Here is a 22,593-nt window from a genome sequence, read left to right as displayed (position 1 = left end):
TGCAGGTTGCTATTGAATGCAGTATCTGAAGGGTTAAACAACCAGGATCAGATTCTCAGATTGCAGCATTGGGGCATTGTATTACACAGCTGGCACCTGTTAATTATGGGGTGAGCTCACCTTGTGAGTATACCTCATACAGCCATCACATACCGTATATTCACGTGGAGCAATCAGGAAAGGGGTAAGGAAATAGTAATATTCACAGACACCATAACTTATACATGAATGTAACCGGGCGATTACAGATTCTGACACAGCGAGGCCATCCAAAGAACAGAGCGTGAAGGGGCATCTCCAGTCACCACTTGTGTAAAGCCTACAAATAAGAGGACCATAGTTATTAGTAGCAGATACTGTAAAATAGGATAGTTAACGATTATGATGCAGTACAGGATACAGTCCTGTAGGTGGCAGCAGAGGGATAAGAAGCCTCCACATTCGTCATGTCTCCAGATTCTCAGCTCTAGAGCAGGGATGGCCAATCTGAGGTTCTCCAGCTGTTGCAAAACTACAACTCCCAGCATGCCCAGACTGCCTACAGCCATCAGCAGGGCATGGTGAGAGTTGTAGTTTTGCAACAGCTGGAGAGCCACAGGTTGGCCATCCCTGCCCTAGAGGATCGCTCCAAGGACCAGATTCTGAAAACAGAAACCCATCAGATACACCAGATAACATAATGAGGGTCATAGTCCAATCACCCGCACATTGCTTAGTCTACTATGAAACAACCAGGCTGATTGTATCACCACAATGGAGGAAAATTCTTTGAAGAAATATAGGCGTGTCAGTTAGCTGGCCAATTAGGTTTCCTTTGTTAGGCCTCATGCACACGGCCGTTGCTTGGAACCGCATCCGAGCCGCAGTTTCGGCGACTTGGATGTGGACCCTATTCACTTGAATGGGGCCACAAAAGACGCGGACAGCACTCCGTGTGCTTTCCGCATCCGTTGCTCCGTGGTCCACAAAAAAAAAAAAAAAAAAAAAGTCCTATTCTTGTCCGTTTTGCAGACAGGAATAGGCAGTTATATTAATTGTGAATTGCGTAACGCACACAGACGCCATCAGTGTTTAGCGGATCCGCAATTTGTGGACCGCAAAACACACAACGGTCGTGTACATGAGGCCATATACCTTTTAAATAAGAGAATTTTTTTTTTCTTCAGACCCCCATCAGACCAAAATAAAAAAACGTCATACCTCTCCTGCACTGCAGCTACGGCGTTGCGCTCCCCTGTCTTCTCCGGCCCACGGTACACCGTCACCTGACCGCATGCAGCATCAGGTCGTACGGGGTCAGGACAGTGGAGAGCGGGCCCGAGCAAAAAGAGCAGGGAGAGCAAGTATCGGAAGAGCTTGCAGCGCTTTTTCCCCCACTGCCGGCACCCAAGGCATACTAGTGAGCGCTTCCATAATGTATGCGCTCACTAGTATTTGCTTTATAAGACACATGACTATTTCCCCCCTACTTTTGGGGAAAAATACAGTCTATTTTGTTTTAAACCCCGACAGTTCATTTTTATCCCTAGTGCATCCTTTTTAAAAGTCTAAGCCTCATTCTCATGTCCATGCTCAAATCCACGAAGAGGTGGTCAGTGATGCCCATAAAGGATCAGTGTCTGTTTTTTTCACGGACCCATAGCCTATAATGAGCATGATGGATGTGTGAACACAGACAAAATAGAGCATGCAGCCGCGCTAATAACACAGACAGTGTTAAAACACGCATTATAACAAACGGGGACGCGTGCTGTCCGTGGAGAACATGTACATTGAACACAGACGTGTGAATGAGGCTTTAGACGGATGCACTCCTGTCTACACAGCAATTATTGAGTTCACCTGCCCATGAAAACAGGGCATATCCAATATGATGGCCGCTACGCAACGGCAGTTTATAAAAAAAAAAATTAATCGAGTCATGTGACTAGTAGACTGCAATGGTTTGGAAAATGGTTGTGTGATGGCGATTTTTCACTGTTGTGTGAATGAGGCCTAAGAAAGGTGCAAATATGTTCTACACAGAGAAGGGCTCATGCACACAACCCATGTTATGCAGTATGCAAACTGCGGAGCCACAAAAACACAGATAACGGCCGTGTGCGTTGCGCATTTTGCGAAACAGAAGGCCCATAAACGGAGTCCTATCCTTGTCTGTAATGCAGACAACAGCACATGTGTGTTTTTTGCAAAACAGAACTGCGGACATACAGACAACGAATGCACATTAAGTCATTTCTGCATTTTTGTCGCCCCATAGAAGTGAATGGTTCCGCATACAGCCTGCAAAATAAACAGAACTGTCGGGAGGGGGGAGACAACTTTATGTGCATGAGCCCTAGAGGTACAAAAAAATAAAAAAATAATTATAACCATACATGATGGAAACTGTACCGTGCAGGTGCTGTGCATGAGGCCTCATGAAGGGCTTAGTTCTGCTAACACAACTAAGTGACATGTGAGGGATCCGTACAGACAGGAGCCCACGTCCAACAACGCCTGTACTCGCCGTGGTCCGGCTGCCGGACATGCACACGGATTACTGCCAATTGCCAGGCTGCAGCAGGCACTAGCAGACTAGCCCTGTAAATCCAGGGGAAAGGGACGGAAGCTGAAGGGGAAAGGGGGTGTAAAACTGGTGCTCCATAGGCTTTGGACAGCCCCTTGGTGCTCCAGTTAGGTCATTTGCATATACATAATACAGTTCCCAGTAATAGAACAGCCAAATACTTAAAGGGTTTCTACCACCACATTTTGACCTATTTAGCTGTCAGACACTAGTGATCTGCTAGTGTCTGCTCTACCTAACCATGCTATTGTAATCCCTTTCTGTGCAGCGGTTACCCTAAAAAACATAGTTTTATTGGTATGCTAATGAGCCTCTAGGTGCTGTGGGGGCGTCTTTTCAGCACCTAGAGGCTCCGTCCAGCGCGCTCCAGCCCGCCCCTCTACTCTAGATTGACAGCCTACTCGCTCCTGCGCTGTGTGCTTCTGTATTTGGCGCAGTGACTGTTGGACTTCTCCCAACAGAAGCACACAGCGCAGGTGCGCGAGTAGGCTGTCAATCTAGAGTAGAGGGGCGGGCTGGAGCGCGCTGGGCGGCAGAAGTGGTGAGTGGACGGAGCCTCTAGGTGCTGAAAAGACGCCCCCATAGCACCTAGAGGCTCATTTGCATACCAATAAAACTACGTTTTTTAGGGTAACCGCTGCAGAGAAAGGGATTACAATAGCATGGTTAGGTAGAGCAGACACTAGCAGATCACTAGTGTCTGACAGCTAAATAGGTGAAAATGTGGTGGTAGAAACCCTTTAAGAAAAACAAAATAAAAAATTTAAATTACTTACAATCGCCACATTCTGACCCCCAAGCTGTGTAAGGGGCCTTTCAAACAAGCAGATGTTGTGTGGGTAATCCGCTGCATAAAAGAGAGCCAAACCCCGCTCCGGACAGCAGAAGCACAGAGCACTAACATGACTGATAATGCTCCGTGCCTCTCTGTGACCTCTTTACTACGAAATCACAGTTGTCACTGTGATTTCATAGTAAAGAGATCACAGAGAGGCACGGAGCATTATCAGTCATGTTAATGCTCCGTGCCTCTGCAGTCTGCCTCAGGTCTTGGCACTCTTTCACGGAGCGGATGCCACGCATGGCATCCGCTCGTGTGAAACAGCCCTAAGGAATTCTTTTTTGTTCCATGGTTTTGCACTAAGAATGTGAAGGCCCAGTCTCAGCACAGACATCGGGAAGCTGTGGCATCATCTGCTGGTGATTTAGCTCCATTCAGTGGACCTAGAGTAGGACGGGTCCACACCATTCAAGATGAAAACCCACAGCGATTTCTGTCATAGGACACGTAACAGGTTCTGACATGATCAAAATACATCATAAGAACATTCCTCAAGAGTCACGGCTATAATGTCCTAGAGGTGCAGCTTGAATCCCAGCCAAAAGGTAAGGCCACACAAAGCAGCCGCCACACAGCCACGCAAGTCCTAGTCCAAAGGAGCTGATTCTTTTTCCGCATCCATTGTTACTGACTGTGCGGTTTGCAGGTGTTGCCTTGTTCCCTGCAAGCTTTGGATATAATCATCAAAACCAGGAGTGGATTTTTAAAATAATAATAAAAAATAAAAAAACACCTGCCCATAATACTTTCATGACCCCCACATGATTTTTTTCTTTAAAATAAACACTGAACATGTGGCCGCACCCTTATTCCGCCTGCACACATTGTGGAAGGTGTTTTTTTTTCTGCGCAGATTCCCGTGCAGAAAAACCACAGCATAGTACAGAACCAGGAAAGTGTACGAGATAACAAATCTCATGGACGCTCCGCAGATTTGCGGATTTCAAAATTCACCACTACATATCAATTATGTTTGCGGATTTAGCTGCCGATTTCACCCTTTTCGAGTGAACTGTGTGATCTGCGGCAGGACCGCATCTAATCCGCACCAAAAACAGATATTAGAAATTGCAGATTTTGGTGTGGATATGGGGCAGAAATGCACAAATCAGCATGAAAATCACCGGTGTACAGGTAGTCTAAGGCTACAGTTACATCTGCGTTTTTGCTGGATCAGTTAAAAAACGATTCCGTTACTGATAAGACAACCGTCTGCATCTGTACGGAACGGATCTGGTTGTATTATCTCTAAAATAGCCAAGACTGATCAGTCATGACCACCATTGAAAGTCAATTGGGGACGAATCAGTTTTCTATTGTGTTTGAGAAAACGGATCCATCCCCATTGACTTACATTGCGGGTCATGACGGATCCATCTTGCTCCGAACCACATCGCAGACAGAGAAATGCTGCTTGCGGCGTTATTCTGTCCGCGAAGAGGATGCAACCAAACGGAACACATTCCGGTGCACTCCATTCCGTTCAGTTTTGTCCCCATTGACAATGAATGGGGACTAAATAGAAGCCTTTTCCTCCGGTATTGAGATCCTACTGTATGACGGATCTCAATAGCGGAAAGGGGAAAGTGCAGATGTGTATGTAGCCTTAGGCCTCTTTCACACGAACGATACAGATTGTGTCAAGATCTATTCTGTTAATATATATTTTGCACCCAAGTTCAGTCAGGTTTGTCTGTGACTGTGTTCAGTGTGTTTGCTTTTTCATGTCTTATAAAGAACTGAAGAGCAACAATCATTTTTATTCACCTGGATGGGGCTTGCAGAAATCCACACGCTTGTCACCAAAGCCCCATTCACAAGAACGACACCGATTTTCAGTTGCAGAAGTTTGACCTGCCGCATGTGAAGGCTCCCTTAGTCCACCTGCACATGACTGCGGGTCAATGCGCATGATAAGATCCGCGCAAATATCCCTGCATTTCTGCACCAAAATCCACAAATTTCGAACAGCGGTTTTTGGTGCAGATCTCGCCTTTCCATTGAAAAAAGGGTGAAATTCGCAGCTAAACTAGAAACATAATTGACATGCTGTGGGTTTGTGGAAATCCACACAGCAGGTGAATTTCCGTGCAGGAAAAGTCTGCAGTGTACGTGAGACCCATGTAATGTCATACACTTTGCTGGCCCTGTAATACGCTGCACATGCCTCATCAGAAGTTAAACATATCTAGCGGCCGCACAAAAAGGGGGAAAACCAAGACTGGCATAAAAAGCTGGTTCTAGTAAACGTGAGCCAGCGGTTTTCTGTCCACATCAGACCTACCTCGTGTGGCCTTTCCTATAGGGTGCACTCACACTGTTTAAAATAAAGGGCAAGGAAAATCTAGTCATCACGATGCAACAATTGAAATCAGGGAGAAAGTTTGAATCAGTTTTTAAGGCAAATTTTAGGGAGAAAACCCCCATCAAAATCAGTTATAGAAACCTCCACATAAATATAACTTCAACATAGTAAAGGAGAAGAGAAAGCATAAAGTGATCCCAACACACAGACACATAGACATACATTGGTGCCCCCGCACCTGTACATAGGACTCTACCTTGCCTGCAGCAGCCATACTGCCGCACACCACCACCACCTACTACACACAATGCAGCCAATCACTACATCCCCCTGCGCTCATCTGAGGGTCCTATTAGTCACAGCTGGAGCTCAGATATTAACAAGCCAGTCATAATCAATGAACCAACCACTGCCTCCTGTGGGTGTAGCAGAGCTGAAACCGTATGCCTTGTGCTAACATCTTAGGTTTAGGCTAGGTCTACATGACGACATTTGTCGCATGGTAGTCTATGGTGTCGCACTGTGACAAGCTGTGACTGCGACACGACAGTTGCAAAAAAGAGATTTTTCTGCGACTGTCACGCCGCAGTGCGACACCATAGGCTACCATTATAAAAATTGTTGCGCGACATATGTTGCACTAATGTCGCGCGACAATTTTTATAATGGCAGTCTATGGTGTCGCACTGCGACATGCAACATGCTGCGACTGCGACGCAACAGTCGCAGAAAATCCATTTGAGATGGATTTTTCTGCGACTGTCGCGTCGCAGTCGCAGCATGTTGCAGTGCGACACCATAGACTATCATTATAAAAATTGTCGCGCGACATTGGTGCAACAAAATGTTGCGCGAGAAATGTTGCGCCCTATCTGTCGCGCGACTTATTGTCGTCGTGTAGACCTAGCCTTAGGCTACAGTCACATGACCGTATGTGTTCTGTGGTCCAGAAAGCACTGATCCGCAAAAAATACGGATGACGTCCTTTTGGCATCCGCATTGCATCCTTTATTTAAGGGTCCATTGTGTCCGCAAAAGGGACAAGAATAGGACATGCTCTATATTATTTGTGGGGCTACGGAATGGACATATGGATGCGGACAGCACACGGTGTGCTGTCCGCATTTTTTGCGGACCCATTAAAATTAATGGGTCCTCATCCAATCCGTAAAAAAAACTAAAACGGACCGGACATGGAAACAAAATACATTCGTGTGAATGTAGCCTTACAATAAGCTCAGAACTCCACCAGTGCATCGTGGTTGAGACGTGGACATGTGGTCCCATGCGTTTTTAGGGTAGGGTCACAGGTGACTTATTTTCAGCTTGTAATCTGCGTCAGAAAAAAAATGTTTTTCTCACAGATTTTTTGTGAAATGCTTTAGATTAAAAGCAGATCTCCTTCTCTGTGCTGGAAAGGGGGAAATCCATAAAGAAATTAGCGATATGAGGGGACGTCTACACAGTGATTTTGGCTTCGACAAGGGTCACAAACCTGAGATGGCGGCGTAGCGGGGCTGTCAAAGGAGAAAATGGGGTCATTGCACAATGTTTGATGCGAGTTACAAAAATTACAAAAAATTTTTTGGTGATTCGCGTGTTGTGGTCGCAGAAAACATGCGAGTCCAATTATTCCTGTGGTAGCCCCTCTACACTGAGATACCTGGGCATGACCCCTGACTGCAGTGGTTTTCACTCCACTTTTACACCTGTTTCCAGGTGTAAAAGATAATGGGGGTCATTTACTAAGACTGCCATAAATATTGGTAAATTTGCCTGCCCCTGAGAAGCCCCCGTCCAGCCACACGTGATATAAAACCGTCTGTCCAACTAAATATTGTCTCATGAACTGTCAAAAAAGAAACCTGTGACTTTTTGAGTTGATAAATGATCCCCAGTAAATGCGTCTGTCCCAGGGGCCCGGGTCACTCCCAAGTGGCAAACCTGGCACGGGCATGGAATTTGTGGCTGTAATACAGACAATAAAATGTTTCACAATACAGCTGCCTGAACGAGGCCTAAGGGCTCACGTACACGAGCATGTGTGCCCTATGAGGTCCGCAATGCATGGGCACCGTCCGTGTGCACACCGTTTGTGGCACCATAGACTTGAATGGGTCTACGATCGGCAAGAGACAGCCCACACCGCAAAAAAAAATATAGAACGTGTTTAAAACAATTATTTTTTTTTTGCAGTGTGGAGGAATGGCTCCGTAGCGCTTCCCTGGGCTTCTACTCAGTGCCTGCTCTCCGTATCTTGAGGACTGCGGACCTATTCTAATGAATGGGCTTTTCGCAATACAGGCACAGTGTGCATGAGCTGCCCTAAGGCCTCGTGCAAACGACCGTATGTATTTTGCGGTCTGCAAAAAACGGAACCAGAAAAAATATGGATGACGTCCGTGTGCATTCCGTATTTTTCAGAATGGAACAGCCGGCCCCTAATAGAACAGTCCTATCCTTGTCCGTAACGCGGACAATAATAGGACAAGTTCAATTTTTTCGCGGAACGGAAATACAGACGTACGGAAACAGGATGCACACGGAGTAACTTCCATTTTTTTTTGCGGACCAATTGAAATGAATGGTTCCGTATACGGTCCGCAAAAAAAACTGAGCGCACACGGAAAGGAAATACGTTCGTGCTGCTGGAAAGAACCTGCTCTTTTCACTATGTAATTCGCAGACTGTAACGTCCCATCAGGTCAGCACATCCTTCTCCTTAAATCCTCTGTGCTGCTTGAGACCTTTTACTCTGTGACACGTCACAATATCAAATTCTCTAGTGCTACACTCTGAGGGTCAATTATGAACATTTTGATGGCGTAAAAATGCTGCACAACCCCTTTTTTTGTGTCTTTTTGAACACTGGTGTGACAATATTTTGTCGCACAGGTGTTTTTGCGCCTCATTCAACACATAGGAGTGTCGGGGGTTGGGACTTTGACTCTGGAAACAGACATAAGCGTGGCGAAAAACGACTCCAGACAGGATCCGGTCTAGGGGTACGGACTGCTGGAGGTGCACCATCCGCCAACAAAGAAGAAAAGGCCGAGGTACAAGGCGACATCATTCATCAAAACTGATGTAGAGGAAAACTGGCTTGGTCGTCCATGGCAACCAGATTCCACTTTTTATTTTCCAAAGGAGCGCTGAAATCTGATTGGTTGCTATGGGCGACTAGGCCATTTTCTACTTTACACCAGTTTTGATAAATTGCCCCCATTGTATCTAATGATTGTCAATGGTGTCACGTGGATGGATTTAGTGTCGCAGGTTGTACGTGTAACACCCGTTACCATCTCTGCACCTTGCTACTGTCTCCTATGGTTAACATAACATCATTAATTTCCAGGTCCTGCATAATGTGCATATCTATTTCTATGCAACTGTTTATGTTATAATGTGATGTGCCTGGTTCACCAGCAGGTGGCAGCAAACATGGCAACGCTATTTTACCTAGAGTGGAACCTTCCTTTTTATTCTAGCCCCCCTCTGTGGTGTGGTGGGCGTTTTTCCCACTGGCTGCAGGGAGGGAGGCACTTAGTAAGGAGTGAGTCTAGCTTACCCCCTGCTAGGGGAAGAAAGCAGGAGCCGTCCCTGTTGGGTGAGCCTTGCCTAGAACAGCTAGAGCACCTTCAGCTCACCTGCATCTGAAAGCAGAAGCTAAAAGCCTCAGAAACCAGGAGTAAAGTTCCCTGGATAAAGCTAGAGACAGATCAGACCACAGAAAGAGACGTATAGCAAGCCTGTCAGCACAGCAGAGCCAGAGAGCAACAGGTATAGGAAAGAGGAGTTTGCCTGCCACCATTAATGCCAAAGCCTGTTGGAAGCCAAGACAAAGTCTGTAAACCGTTTGGAGAAACGTTTATGCAAAGTAAAGCTGCTGTTCAACTATATACAAGGTCTGGACTCAATTTATTCATCAACTATCCCTTTTCTGCATTGGAGGCAATGCCTGGGATTCCAGCATATCCAGGTAGGAGCACCGTGACACATGCACACCAACATAAAGGGACATTTAGGCCACCCTGCAGCAAGCTGCAGACAAGTCGTACATATTTTTTTATTTCTGTGTGACTTGTTGTGGCACCACACATATCGCCATGTAGCCCCCGCCTAGTAGTTGTACAGCCACCGTCACGCGGTCAGTATTTGTAAGCTTAAACCAGTCCCAGAACATGGAAGGGACAGAAATCTTTCCAAATACCTTGAAGCACATTTACTAAGACTGGCTTTTCATGTCGGTCTTAGCCCTCCCCGCAGTTACAGTGTGCGTCTCGTCATAAATTAGGCACATCAGTGGCAGTCTCTGTACCCGTTTCCTGGTGCAAATGTAAGTAAATTTGCTGGAGCTTGGACATTGCCCATGCCCCTATCACGCCCAATTGGCGTACACGGCGCAAAACCGGCCATGCGACACAGTATTGTCACAGGACCGGAGTGAAAAGCGGACTTGTGACACTTTTTACATCTAAAAGTCTCACAAGTCCCTTAGTACATGTGCCCCCTTCTCTGTAAGCGCCACTTCAGGTTTACAAGCTCTGGTGAAAAATACTGGGGGCCATTTACAAGGAGAGGCTTTTTACGCCAGTCTCTGCACACCTTCCCCGTGCTAATTTCGGAGTTCTATTCAGCCGGAGTAAAAACTAAGCCTGGCCCTGACTGGAGTAGTTTTACACCACATTTCTGACGGTTTTCAAGTGTAAATGTTGGTAAATTTGCCAGGACCGATGCCCCGGCCCCCGCCACTCCCAAGTGGAGAGCGTAGCATAAAACTGCCTATGCGACAAGATACTGTCACACTGGCATTAAAAAGTCATAAAAAGGGGTCTTGTGACTATTTGTCAGGAAGAAACCAGACAACCCTCGGGATCCAACTGCAATAAAGAACAGGTAAGTACTTACCCGACATATCCCGCACCAGCTGAGATATACAGTACAGACCAAAAGTTTGGACACACCTTCTCATTCAAAGAGTTTTCTTTATTTTCATGACTATGAAGGCATCAAAACTATGAATTAACACATGTGGAATTATATACATAACAAACAAGTGTTAAACAACTGAAAATAGGTCATATTCTAGGTTCTTCAAAGTAGCCACCTTTTGCTTTGATTACTGCTTTGCACACTCTTGGCATTCTCTTGATGAGCTTCAAGAGGCAGTCCCCTGAAATGGTCTTCCAACAGTCTTGAAGGAGTTCTCAGAGATGCTTAGCACTTGTTGGCCCTTTTGCCTTCACTCTGCGGTCCAGCTCACCCCAAAACATCTCGATTGGGTTCAGGTCCGGTGACTGTGGAGGCCAGGTCATCTGGCGCAGCACCCCATCACTCTCCTTCATGGTCAAATAGCCCTTACTTTCAAAGTTTTCCCAATTTTTCGGCTGACTGACTGACCTTCATTTCTTAAAGTAATGATGGCCACTCGTTTTTCTTTACTTAGCTGCTTTTTTCTTGCCATAATACAAATTCTAACAGTCTATTCAGTAGGACTATCAGCTGTGTATCCACCTGACTTCTCCTCAATGCAACTGATGGTCCCAACCCCATTTATAAGGCAAGAAATCCCACTTATTAAACCTGACAGGGCACACCTGTGAAGTGAAAACCATTTCAGGGGACTACCTCTTGAAGTTCATCAAGAGAATACCAAGAGTGTGCAAAGCAGTAATCAAAGCAAAAGGTGGCTACTTTGAAGAACCTAGAATATGACATATTTTCAGTTGTTTCCCACTTGTTTGTTATGTATATAATTCCACATGTGTTAATTCATAGTTTTGATGCCTTCAGTGTGAATCTACAATTTTCATAGTCATGAAAATAAAGAAAACTCTTTGAATGAGAAGGTGTGTCCAAACTTTTGGTCTGTACTGTACCTGACTGAAGTGGTGACATTACGTCGACAACATGTGACCACTGCAGCCAATCACTGGCCTCGTTGGGGGCACCTCTGCAGGAGCGTGAATAGGGCCTGGCCGGGAGAACAGGGGCTGGAGCACAGGATCTGTCAGGTAACTAATTTAGGCCTCATGCACATGACCGTATGTATTTGGTGGTCCGCAAAAAACGGATACGCAAAAAATACGCATGACATCCGTGTGCATTCCGTATTTTGCGGAACGGAACAGCTGTACCATAATATAACAGTACTATCCTTTTCCGTAATGCGGACAATAATAGGACATGTTCTATTCTTTTGCGAAACGGACATACGGAAACGGAATGCACACGGAGTACTTCCGTTTTTTTTGCGGACCAATTGAAATTAATGGTTCCGTATATGGTCCGCAAAAAAAAAAACGGAACTGACACGGAATGAAAATACGTTTGTGTGCATGGGGCCTTATGCTAAGGACTTTTTAAGCAGCATGTGGATGAAATTTCTTAAAATATCGCCCACTTTGCTGGTACTGCACAGGGATGCTCTAGTAGGAAAATCTGCACAGTCCACACGTGACTTAGGCAGGGTGCTGGATCTCTGTAATGAGACCACTGGAAGTGCATGGTATGGAGACTTATTGACAATGCTCCATGGGAAAAGAACACGCAAAGAGATCTCCCAAGTAGTGTTGAGCGAACTTCTGTTTTAAGTTTGGCGTCTAAAGTTCGGCTTCCGGTTAGCGGAGAATCCCGATATGGATTCCGAATTCCGTTGTGGTCCGTGGTAGCGGAATCAATAATCGGCCATTATTGGTTCCGCTACCACGGACCACAACGGAATTCGGGATCCATATCGGGATTCTCCGCTAACCGGAAGCCGAACTTTAGACGCCGAACTTAAAACAGAAGTTCGCTCAACACTACTCCCAAGGAAAGAGAACAATATTGCTGGCGCCACCTTGTGGAGATGACTCCCCATGAGTCAAGATCTAAGCCTTGGAATATGAAGTAGTGTTCTGGATGGCTAGGTGCGATGCCTCGGAGGAAATAAGTCTCAATACTATGGAGCACTTCTGGTAGGTTTCATACAGAACTGGTCTCTTTACAGAGACGCATTACCCCCCCCCCCCCCTTAGCGGCATCCAAGGCATCACAGCCATCCAGAATCCTCCTCCATACTGACGTGGTGTAGGACACTGTGAATTGCAGTAAGGGTCCTTTCACACGTCTGCATCCGTTCCGCAATTTTGCAAAACAGGTGCGGACCCATTCATTTTCAATGGGTCCAGAATGGGCTATCCGCATCCGCATTAACAGATCCGCACTTCCGTTTCGCAAAAAAATTGAAACATGTCCTATTCTTGTCCGCAATTGCAGACAGGAAAAGGCATTTTCTATGAGAGTGCCGGCGATGTGCGGTCCGCAAAATGTGGAACGCACATTGCCAGTGTCCGTGTTTTGCTGATCCGCATAGGGAGTCTGCTGTGGTAGTGAAACAATACTGTGAGTCAGTATGAAATGCAGCTGACAGGCGTCGCTCTAAGATTTAGTTCACACTTCACTTATTTAGTCAGTAGTGATGAGCGGCATAGGCAATATTCGTTTTTGCAATATTTCGCGAATTTTTCGCATAATATTCGCAATGAATTTGCAAATTCTAGAATTTGTGATCTCAAGTCATTATTTTGCTGGAAGTAGCCATCAGAGGATGGGTACATGGTGGTCATGAAGGGATGGACATGGTCAGAAACAATGCTCAGGTAGCCCGTGGCATTTATTTTAAACTATGCCCAATTGGCACTAAGGGGCCTAAAGTGTGCCCAGAAAACATCCCCCACACCATTACACCACCAGCACCAGCCTGCACAGTGGTAACAAGGCATGATGGATACATGTTCTCATTCTGTTTACGCCAAATTCGGACTCCACCATTTGAATGTCTCAACAGAAATTGAGACTCATCAGACCAGGCAACATTTTTCCAGTCTTCAACAGTCCAATTTTGGTGAGCTCGTGCAAATTGTAGCCTCTTTTTCCTATTTGTAGTAGAGATGAGTGGTACCCGGTGGGGTCTTCTGCTGTTGTAGCCCATCCGCCTCAAGGTTGTGCGTGTTGTGGCTTCACAAATGCTTTGCTGCATACCTCGGTGGTAACGAGTGGTTATTTCAGTCAACGTTGTTCTTCTATCAGCTTGAATCAGTCGGCCCATTCTCCTCTGACCTCTAGCATCCACAAGGCATTTTTGCCCACAGGACTGCCGCATACTGGATGTTTTTCCCTTTTCACATCATTCTTTGTAAACCCTAGAAATGGTTGTGTGTGAAAATCCCAGTAACTGAGCAGATTGTGAAATACTCAGACCGGCCCGTCTGGCACCAACAACCATGCCACGCTCAAAATTGCTTAAATCACCTTTCTTTCCCATTCTGACATTCAGTTTGGAGTTCAGGAGATTGTCTTGACCAGGACCACCCCCCTAAATGCATTGAAACAACTGCCATGTGATTGGTTGACTAGATAATTGCATTAATGAGAAATAGAACAGGTGTTCCTAATAATTCTTTAGGTGTGTGTATAAGCTAACTAACTATCTAATGTATTTGGATAAGGAATAGGATCCAGATGATCCAATGACACTGCTCTCTCTCTCTCTCAAAACTGCAAAAAAAACAGCAGAAAATGGCTTCTGGGAAGTTTCCTATATAGTAAGGGGTCGGCAACTTTCCTATTGGTTGCTAGGGATGTTGCTAAGCTCTGACAAAGAAATTGCAGCCTTCTCATTGGCCCACAAGCAAGAAGGGAGGTTACTGATAAAAAAAAAAATCTAGAATATTCGCGATAACGAATATATATAGCACTATATTCTACATCTTCGCGAATTCTCGAAGTGCCGATATTCGCAATTCGCAATACAAATTTGCGGTTATAATATTTGCGATCAACACTACTAGTCAGTCACGGGGCCAAAACTGACCAAATAACTTGTGTGAACTCAACCTTACAGGTCAATGTTAGCACCAGGTATAAAGTACTGTGTAGTGGCCCAAAATCTTACTATAGCGTTTAAGAGCGCGCTCCTTTTACACCGTCGGCAGCTGATTCCACATAGATGTCTACATAACCTGTTCTATTAAACGCTGATACAAGTAGAGCCCCCCGACAGAGTGGAGAGGGTGTCAGCAGTAAGTTTGTGTTGACGTCACGGTTTCTTTTGCCCTTCTTATGATCAGTGATGAGAACCCCGTAAAACCGGGTCCTGTCTTTTAAGCATCCGCCTTCACACGGTCAGCATTTGGTCAGTAATCCATCAGCATTACTAAAGCCAAAGAAAAAAAAAAACAGGAGTGGATCCAAAACAGAGATGTCTTCTGTGTTTTGTACCCACTTCTGCTTTTGACTTCCAAATCATGATCCAATCCTGATGCAAAATAGGGACTGTGTGATACAGGTCTTACAGCTGCTACTGTACATAAACAGGATCCATTGTGTTTCTCATTTTTTCGACCTTCTGACAGATCAGAAGAAGGGTCAAATAAGTGGTGATGTCAACAAGGCCAAACAGAGATAATAGAGGCCCAGTCACAGAGTGGTGAGGTGACAACAGAATGAGGAGTCAACAAAGTGGCCCAGTCACAGAGTGGTGAGGTGGGGGGCAAAAGCAGTGGCAGTAACAGCACAAGATGGTGGGTGGCAGTAGGAGCGGATGGCAGCAGGCATCATCCGAATAGTGGCTGAAGCAGGTTGCCAGAAGAATCGGGTGTCTTTTTAAACAGTTTGGGTGCGGCACCCAGAATGATCTAGTCTGATGCATCAGGCACTGGAGTATGGAAATCCTGGCTGATCCACGCCTGATTCATCTTCACAAAGGTCGGTGTCTTCACATTTTGGCTGGAAAGGCGACTCGGAGTAACTCTGCCCCCAGCCGCACTACACACCCGCTCTGATGCCACACTACTGGTCCGGGCAGGAAAGCTTGTCCAGGGCAAACTCGGACATTTGCGGCCACAAATCAAGTTTGGCTGCCCAGTAGTCCAGGGGATCTTCCATGTGGGATGGCAGGGTGCAGTCCAAGTATGCCAACACCTGCTAGTTCAGGTTCTGCTCCATGTCTTGCTGCTGCTGGTGGGTGGTTTCTTCACTAGGCGGGTGAAGAAAACTGCTCATCAGAGACTCTAGACTTACTGTAAGTTGCTGCTGATGGAGCTGATACTGCTCCTCTCCCCCCACCCCCCTCCGACAGCAATGGCAGTGAAACGTGAGCGCAGAGGCCCCCATGGTCAAACCTTCGTGAGGATGGGCGATGGTGCACATAGGCAGTGGCCAACTGACTACAAAGGATGTCTCGATAGTAGTTCATTTCATCCTCTCTTTCAGCGGGTGGAAAAATCGCCACCATTTTGAACCAGTAGTGAAAGTCTAACATGCTGGAGAGGCAGTAGCCATCCCTCTGCCGAATTGTGACAATTCAACTGTAACTACGCAAGCAACCGAGCATGCATCGGTCCCTGCCTCCATCTCCACTGCATACAGCCACTGTGTCTTGGGGTCGTCTGCCTAGTCTCCCTCATCGACCTCTACCTCCTCCTGCTCCTCCTCTTCTGTCACTTGTACAGAAAAACCACCCATTTATCACATCTGATATGGCAGGTAACAGACGTGCGGCGCAGAGCGGAGGGAAGGGGAGGACCCTTTCACTAGGGGGAGGGAGGAGTGGTGACCCCTAACTCACCTAGCACTGGCACCTGGCTGCCCTGACGTCCCTAGATGGGCTGCTAACCCGTACACCGATCACGAGCCTTGTCACTGGCTTACCCTGAAATAAGCCTTAGGTAGTGAGTAGGGTGGTGGGAGCACTAGTCCTCACTAGGGCTGAAACGATTCATCGATTTAATCTATGTAATCGAGGCAAAAAAATCCTCGATGCAGTTTTTCTGCATCAAGGATTCGTTTAAATCCCAGGACCACGAAGCGTGAGTGAAATGAAGCTTCTCACTCACCGCTCCGTTGCCTCCCTTCGGCACCGCGCTGCAGGAGCTTGTGTTCACACATCGTTAGCGCGCTGGCTGACGTTGTGTGTGACGTCAGGTTCCCAGCGCATACTGGGATGAAGACGCGTCTCCTGCGGACTCCATGTGTCGGCGCACTCTGCACTGAAAGGTAAGTATAAAGTTAGCAGAGGCAGAAGCAGAGACGGCAGCAGTGACAGGGTGGGGAAATGGTGGCACCTGTGATTTGGCATGGGGAAATGGGGGCACCTGTGATTTGGCATGTATAAAGTTATTGGCGGGGGGGGCACCTGTGATTTGGGATGTATAACGTTATTGGCAGGGCGAGAGGGGTTAATGGGGGCAACTGTGATGGGCACATGGGGGAGTGGGGGACATGGTGAATGGCATGGAGGCACTGGGGAAGGGGGACATCATGGCAATGCCATCATGGGGGCGATGGGGGACATGGCATGGAGGGTCTGCTGCTGATATGATGGCACTGGGGGACATGGTGGATGGCAAGGAGGCACTAGGGAAGGGGGGCATCATGGCAATCTGGATGGAGGGGCTGATGGCTGTGCCATTATGGGGGCACTGGGGGACATGGCATGGAGGGGCTGCTGATCTGATGACACTGGGGGAGTGGGGGACATGGTGGATGGCATGGAGGCACTGGGGAAGGGGGACATCATGGCAATCTGGATGGAGGGGCTGATGGCAGTGCCATTATGGGGGCACTAGGGGACATGGCATGGAGGGGTGCTGATCTGATGGCACTGGGGGACATGGTGGATGGCATAGGAGGCACTGGGGAAGGGGGAAATCATGGCAATCTGGATGGAAGGATTGATATGGCAGTGCCATCATGGGGGCACTAGGGGACATGGCATGGAGGGGCTGCTGATCTGATGGCACTGGGGGAGTGGGAGACATGGTGGATGGCATAGGAGGCACTGAAAAAGGGGGACATTTTTATAAAGCAATACGTTATTTCAAGGATTTTCTTATTAGATTACTCGATGAGAGAGAGAGAGGCCTGAGCAAACTGCAGGTGTCACGCATGAGCTGCCACTGGCTAACGTCAAAGTTACACAGGGGAGTGCTCATGTCCGCCTGCATCATCAAGACATCAAAATGACATTTATCTCCTCATATAGTCGGTCCAACATGTGGAGGGTGGAGTTCCAACGGGTGGAAACGTCATATATGAGGTGATGTTGGGGAATGCCATTCTGCCTTTGCAGCTCAAGAAGGGTGTGCTTAGCAGGGTAAGAGTGGCTGAAGTGCATGCACAGTTTCCTGGCCATCTTCAGGATGTCTTGCAGATGGGTATAAGACTTCAGGAACCGCTTTACAACCAGATTGACCACGTGCGAGATGATGTTCTTCCCGTTGTCGGTGACCATGGTTCCGATCTTAAGTTGGCGAGGAGACAGCCAGGATTCGACTTCTTGATGGAGGACGCGGAGCAGTTCCTCCCCTGTGTGACTCTGTTCGCCCAGGCAAACTAGGTGTAGAACAGCGTGACACCACAGTGCCCTGCACATGTGGTATGCTGAAGGAGCACTTCAAATTGTGCCTCCAGTGAAGGCTAAGGACAAGGTGGAGGATGAGGATGCAGTGGAGGACATTGGCGCAGGACTCAAATATTAAGACGTGGAGGCAGCACCTGGCCAAGTAGCTGGTGTGGCTGGGCAGGAACCACATTTACCCAGTGGGACATATATTGTCCTTGACCGTAGTACCAGCTCCACACGTCAGCACTGCCGTGAACTTTAGCAGACCGACAGGTTCAAGAACTGGCCCACCTTTTGTTCAACATACATGTGCAGGGTTGGTACTGCCTTTTTGGAGAAGTAATGACGGCTTGGGACTCTCCACCTGGGCTCGGCACAAGCCATCAGTTCTCTGAAAGGTGCAGAGTCCACCACATGGAAAGGGAGGGACTGTGGTACCAGCAACTTGGCCAGGAGCACGTTCAGCTTCTGCACCATTGGATGAGTTTGTGCATACTATTGTCTATTTGCAATCGTCTTTGGGATCGATTGCTGACGAAATGACTGACGGGGAGTAGGAGCAGAAGCATCAGTACCAGTAGATGATGGGAAGGAAACACTGCTCCCTTCTGCTGAGGTGGTGGAGGCTTGACTTGTGGAAGAGGGGGTGTGGGCTACTTGGTGATACAGCTGTTGCTGCCTCAGGCTGTACCACTACATTAGAACCACGGTTTTCCCAGGCTACTTTATGTTGACGCTGCATGTGTTGACGCAGGGCCGTGGTGCCAACATTGGCACCCTGGCCACGCTTCACCTTCTGCCTACAGATTCTGCAAATGGCCATGCTGACGTCCTCCGGCAGCTTTATGAAAAATTGCTACACCTCCGAGTATGACATCTTCCCGTCACCACTCCATGCTGACTGCCTGCTACCGCTGCCTCCGTGAACCCCTGCACCGCTACTTCTTTCCGGACAGGTAGGCTCCTGCGTAGTGGGCGTTCTACCCCGGGCACGTTTGGCTCCCAACCTCCCACTGCTGCCACCCTGCTGACTCACGGCCACGTGACCACCCTGCTGGCTCAGCCGCTGCCTCATGTGCAGGCTGCCACCCTCTTCTCCTGATGATGAAGATGAAGCCCCCTGTTCACCCAGCTCCCACGCGTGATCTGCCACATCATCGTCCACTACTGTCTGCACGTTACTGATGTCACCCTCACCAGTCTCAGGGCCACATGCCTGACCACTCGCAACACCAGCTCCCGCGTGACTGTCATCATCACTACTTGCCCACCTACTGGAAGAAGCAGCGGATCTCTCCTCCAGATCTTGGCTGGGCAGTAGCTGCTGATTGTCCTCTAGAATCTTGTCCTCGCTGAAAAGTGGAGCCGAGCTGACGGCATACAATACTTCTCAAGCTGAGGGAACAGAAAATGACAGAGGCAGGTTGAAGACAGGTGGGGGCACAGAGCTTGTTCTCCGGCCATGCCAACTAAGATTCATGTCAGTGGAACCCACCGACTCTTGGCTAGGGGTGTCTGATGTCACTTGCTACGAAGTAGAAGACCGTGTCAACCATTCAAGGACCGCTGGGTTGCTGGTCAAGACACGACCACTAGATGACACTGGGAGCTCAGGCCTGTTGCTGCGACTGCTGCTGCCACACACACCACCCCCTTCTTCTGCTGCTACTTCTGCCAGCTCCAGAAAATTTTTGCGGCCACTACCCGTTTCCTTTGAAGGGCCTGTCCGGCATAGTGTCTGCCCGGCATAGTGTCTGTCCGGCATAGTGTCTGTCCGGCATAGTGTCTGTCTGGCAATTCTTTCAGACTGCAATTTAACCACTGCAGAACGGCGAATAGACGTACCTATATTTGCTATTAATACACTCCAAAACTGGCTGTAGCACATTGTAATTTCACTGCAGAACAGCGAATGGATGTACTTAGATTTGCTATTAATACACCCCAAAACTAGCTGTATCAAACCGCACTTTCCTTAAAGAAGCATGGGTGAATGGAAATAGTTATTTTTCACCTAAATACACCCCAAAACTGGTGGTATCAGACAGCACTTTCACGACAATAACAACATCTCGTTCTAATATATGCAGCAGCCAAATTAGAAAAAATATGATTCGTTACCACGAAGCGCAAGGAAATTCGACTCCCGTACGAATCAAATTCCACTTTGTCAACTTCGATTCGCTCATTAGTTTCCCCCTTTGCGCTGCCCTTAGATTTGTCTAATTTATGACTCTTCATAAATTAGGCGCGTCTGTGGCATTCCTTGCTCCTGGTTTGGGCATGGACCCCGCTCAACTGGCGGACACGGCCAAGATGGATCCGTTTTGAACACCATTAAAAGTCAATGGAGGACGGATCCGTTTTCTATTGTGCCAGATTGTGTCATAGAAAACGGATCCGTCCCCATTGACTTACATTGTGCGCCAGGACGGATCCGTTTGGCTCAGTTTCGTCAGACGGACACCAAAAAGCTGCAAGCAGCGTTTTGGTGTCCGTCTCCAGAGCGGAATGGTGACTGATCGGAGCCCTGAACGGATCTCACAAACGGAAAGCCAAAATGCCAGTGTGAAAGTCACGCAAATCACTTATCCTGCGTGTGACTTTCAATGGCTTTTTTTTTTTTTTATGAGCTCTGCAGCTTCTAAAAACAGTCACTGGGAAGACTGGCAGGAGGCTGCTGGGTGGAGTAGTAGACTACAGATCCTGGTAGACCACTGGTGGGTGAACACACAGTTGCTTGCTATACAATGTGTCTTCTCTGTTGTCAGCCACTTTGCACATGAGTGAGACTGATTATATACACGAGAAGAAGGAAAGCTAGAATTCAGGGTTTAGTGAGGTTTTTATTGGGATGACAGGCAGGAATTGTGGGGGTGAATCCCAGCAAAGCGAACTGTGGGAATGTCACTGTCCATGTACGTGAGAGCAGAGTCTTACATCACTCTGTCAGGGGCTGGAATGCAGCAGAGACTGGAGAACAAAGCATGGGGTCAGCAAGAGAGACACAGAGGAGAGGAGCAGGGAAAGGGGCAGAATGGATGCATAGAGAGCACAGGGTGCAGTGCAGACCCCACAGCAGGAGCAGGGTACAGTGCAGACCCCACAGCTGGCGCAGGGTACATTGCAGACCCCATAGCCGGCGCAGGGTGCAGTGAAGACCCCACAGCAGGAGCAGGGTACAGTGCAGACCCCGCAGCAGGCGCAGGGTGCAGTGCAGACCCCACAGCAGGAGCAGGGTACAGTGCAGACCCCACAGCTGGCGCAGGGTGCAGTGCAGACCCCACAGCTGGCGCAGGTTGCAGTGCAGACCCCACAGCAGGAGCAGGGTACAGTGCAGACCCCACAGCTGACGCAGGGTGCAGTGCAGACCCCACAGCTGGCGCAGGGTACAGTGCAGACCCCACAGCAGGAGCAGGGTACAGTGCAGACCCCACAGCTGACGCAGGGTGCAGTGCAGACCCCACAGCTGGCGCAGGTTGCAGTGCAGACCCCACAGCAGGAGCAGGGTACAGTGCAGACCCCACAGCTGACGCAGGGTGCAGTGCAGACCCCACAGCTGGCGCAGGGTACAGTGCAGACCCCACAGCCGGCGCAGGGTGCAGTGCAGACCCCACAGCTGACGCAGGGTGCAGTGCAGACCCCACAGCTGGCGCAGGGTACAGTGCAGACCCCACAGCAGGAGCAGGGTACAGTGCAGACCCCACAGCTGACGCAGGGTGCAGTGCAGACCCCACAGCTGGCGCAGGTTGCAGTGCAGACCCCACAGCTGGCGCAGGGTGCAGTGCAGACCCCACAGCTGACGCAGGGTGCAGTGCAGACCCCACAGCTGGCGCAGGGTACAGTGCAGACCCCACAGCAGGAGCAGGGTACAGTGCAGACCCCACAGCTGGCGCAGGGTACAGTGCAGACCCCACAGCAGGAGCAGGGTACAGTGCAGACCCCACAGCTGACGCAGGGTGCAGTGCAGACCCCACAGCTGGCGCAGGTTGCAGTGCAGACCCCACAGCTGGCGCAGGGTACAGTGCAGACCCCACAGCTGACGCAGGGTACAGTGCAGACCCCACAGCTGGCGCAGGGTGCAGTGCAGACCCCACAGCTGGTGCAGTGAAGACCCCACAGCTGGCGCAGGGTACAGTGCAGACCCCACAGCTGGCGCAGTGTGCAGTGCAGACCCCACAGCTGGTGCAGTGAAGACCCCACAGCTGGCGCAGGGTACAGTGCAGACCCCACAGCTGGCGCAGGGTGCAGTGCAGACCCCACAGCAGGCGCAGGGTACAGTGAAGATCCCACAGCTGGTGCAGGGTGCATTAGAGTCCACAGTCGGTGCAAGGTGCAGTGGAGACTCCACAGCCAGAGCAGGCCAGCTGCACAGGTATTACAGTGTAGGCTGGTGATTTCAGGGGAGATCCATCTGATGCTGAGTACAATGCTGGGGTCAGACGTGCAGGTCTTCTGACTACTCAGGTTACCAGAGATCAGCAGAGCGC

The sequence above is a fragment of the Bufo bufo genome, chromosome 1 (genome assembly GCF_905171765.1).
Source record: "Bufo bufo chromosome 1, aBufBuf1.1, whole genome shotgun sequence".
Taxonomy (NCBI): domain Eukaryota; kingdom Metazoa; phylum Chordata; class Amphibia; order Anura; family Bufonidae; genus Bufo; species Bufo bufo.
Note: the sequence above shows the minus strand (reverse complement) of the source record.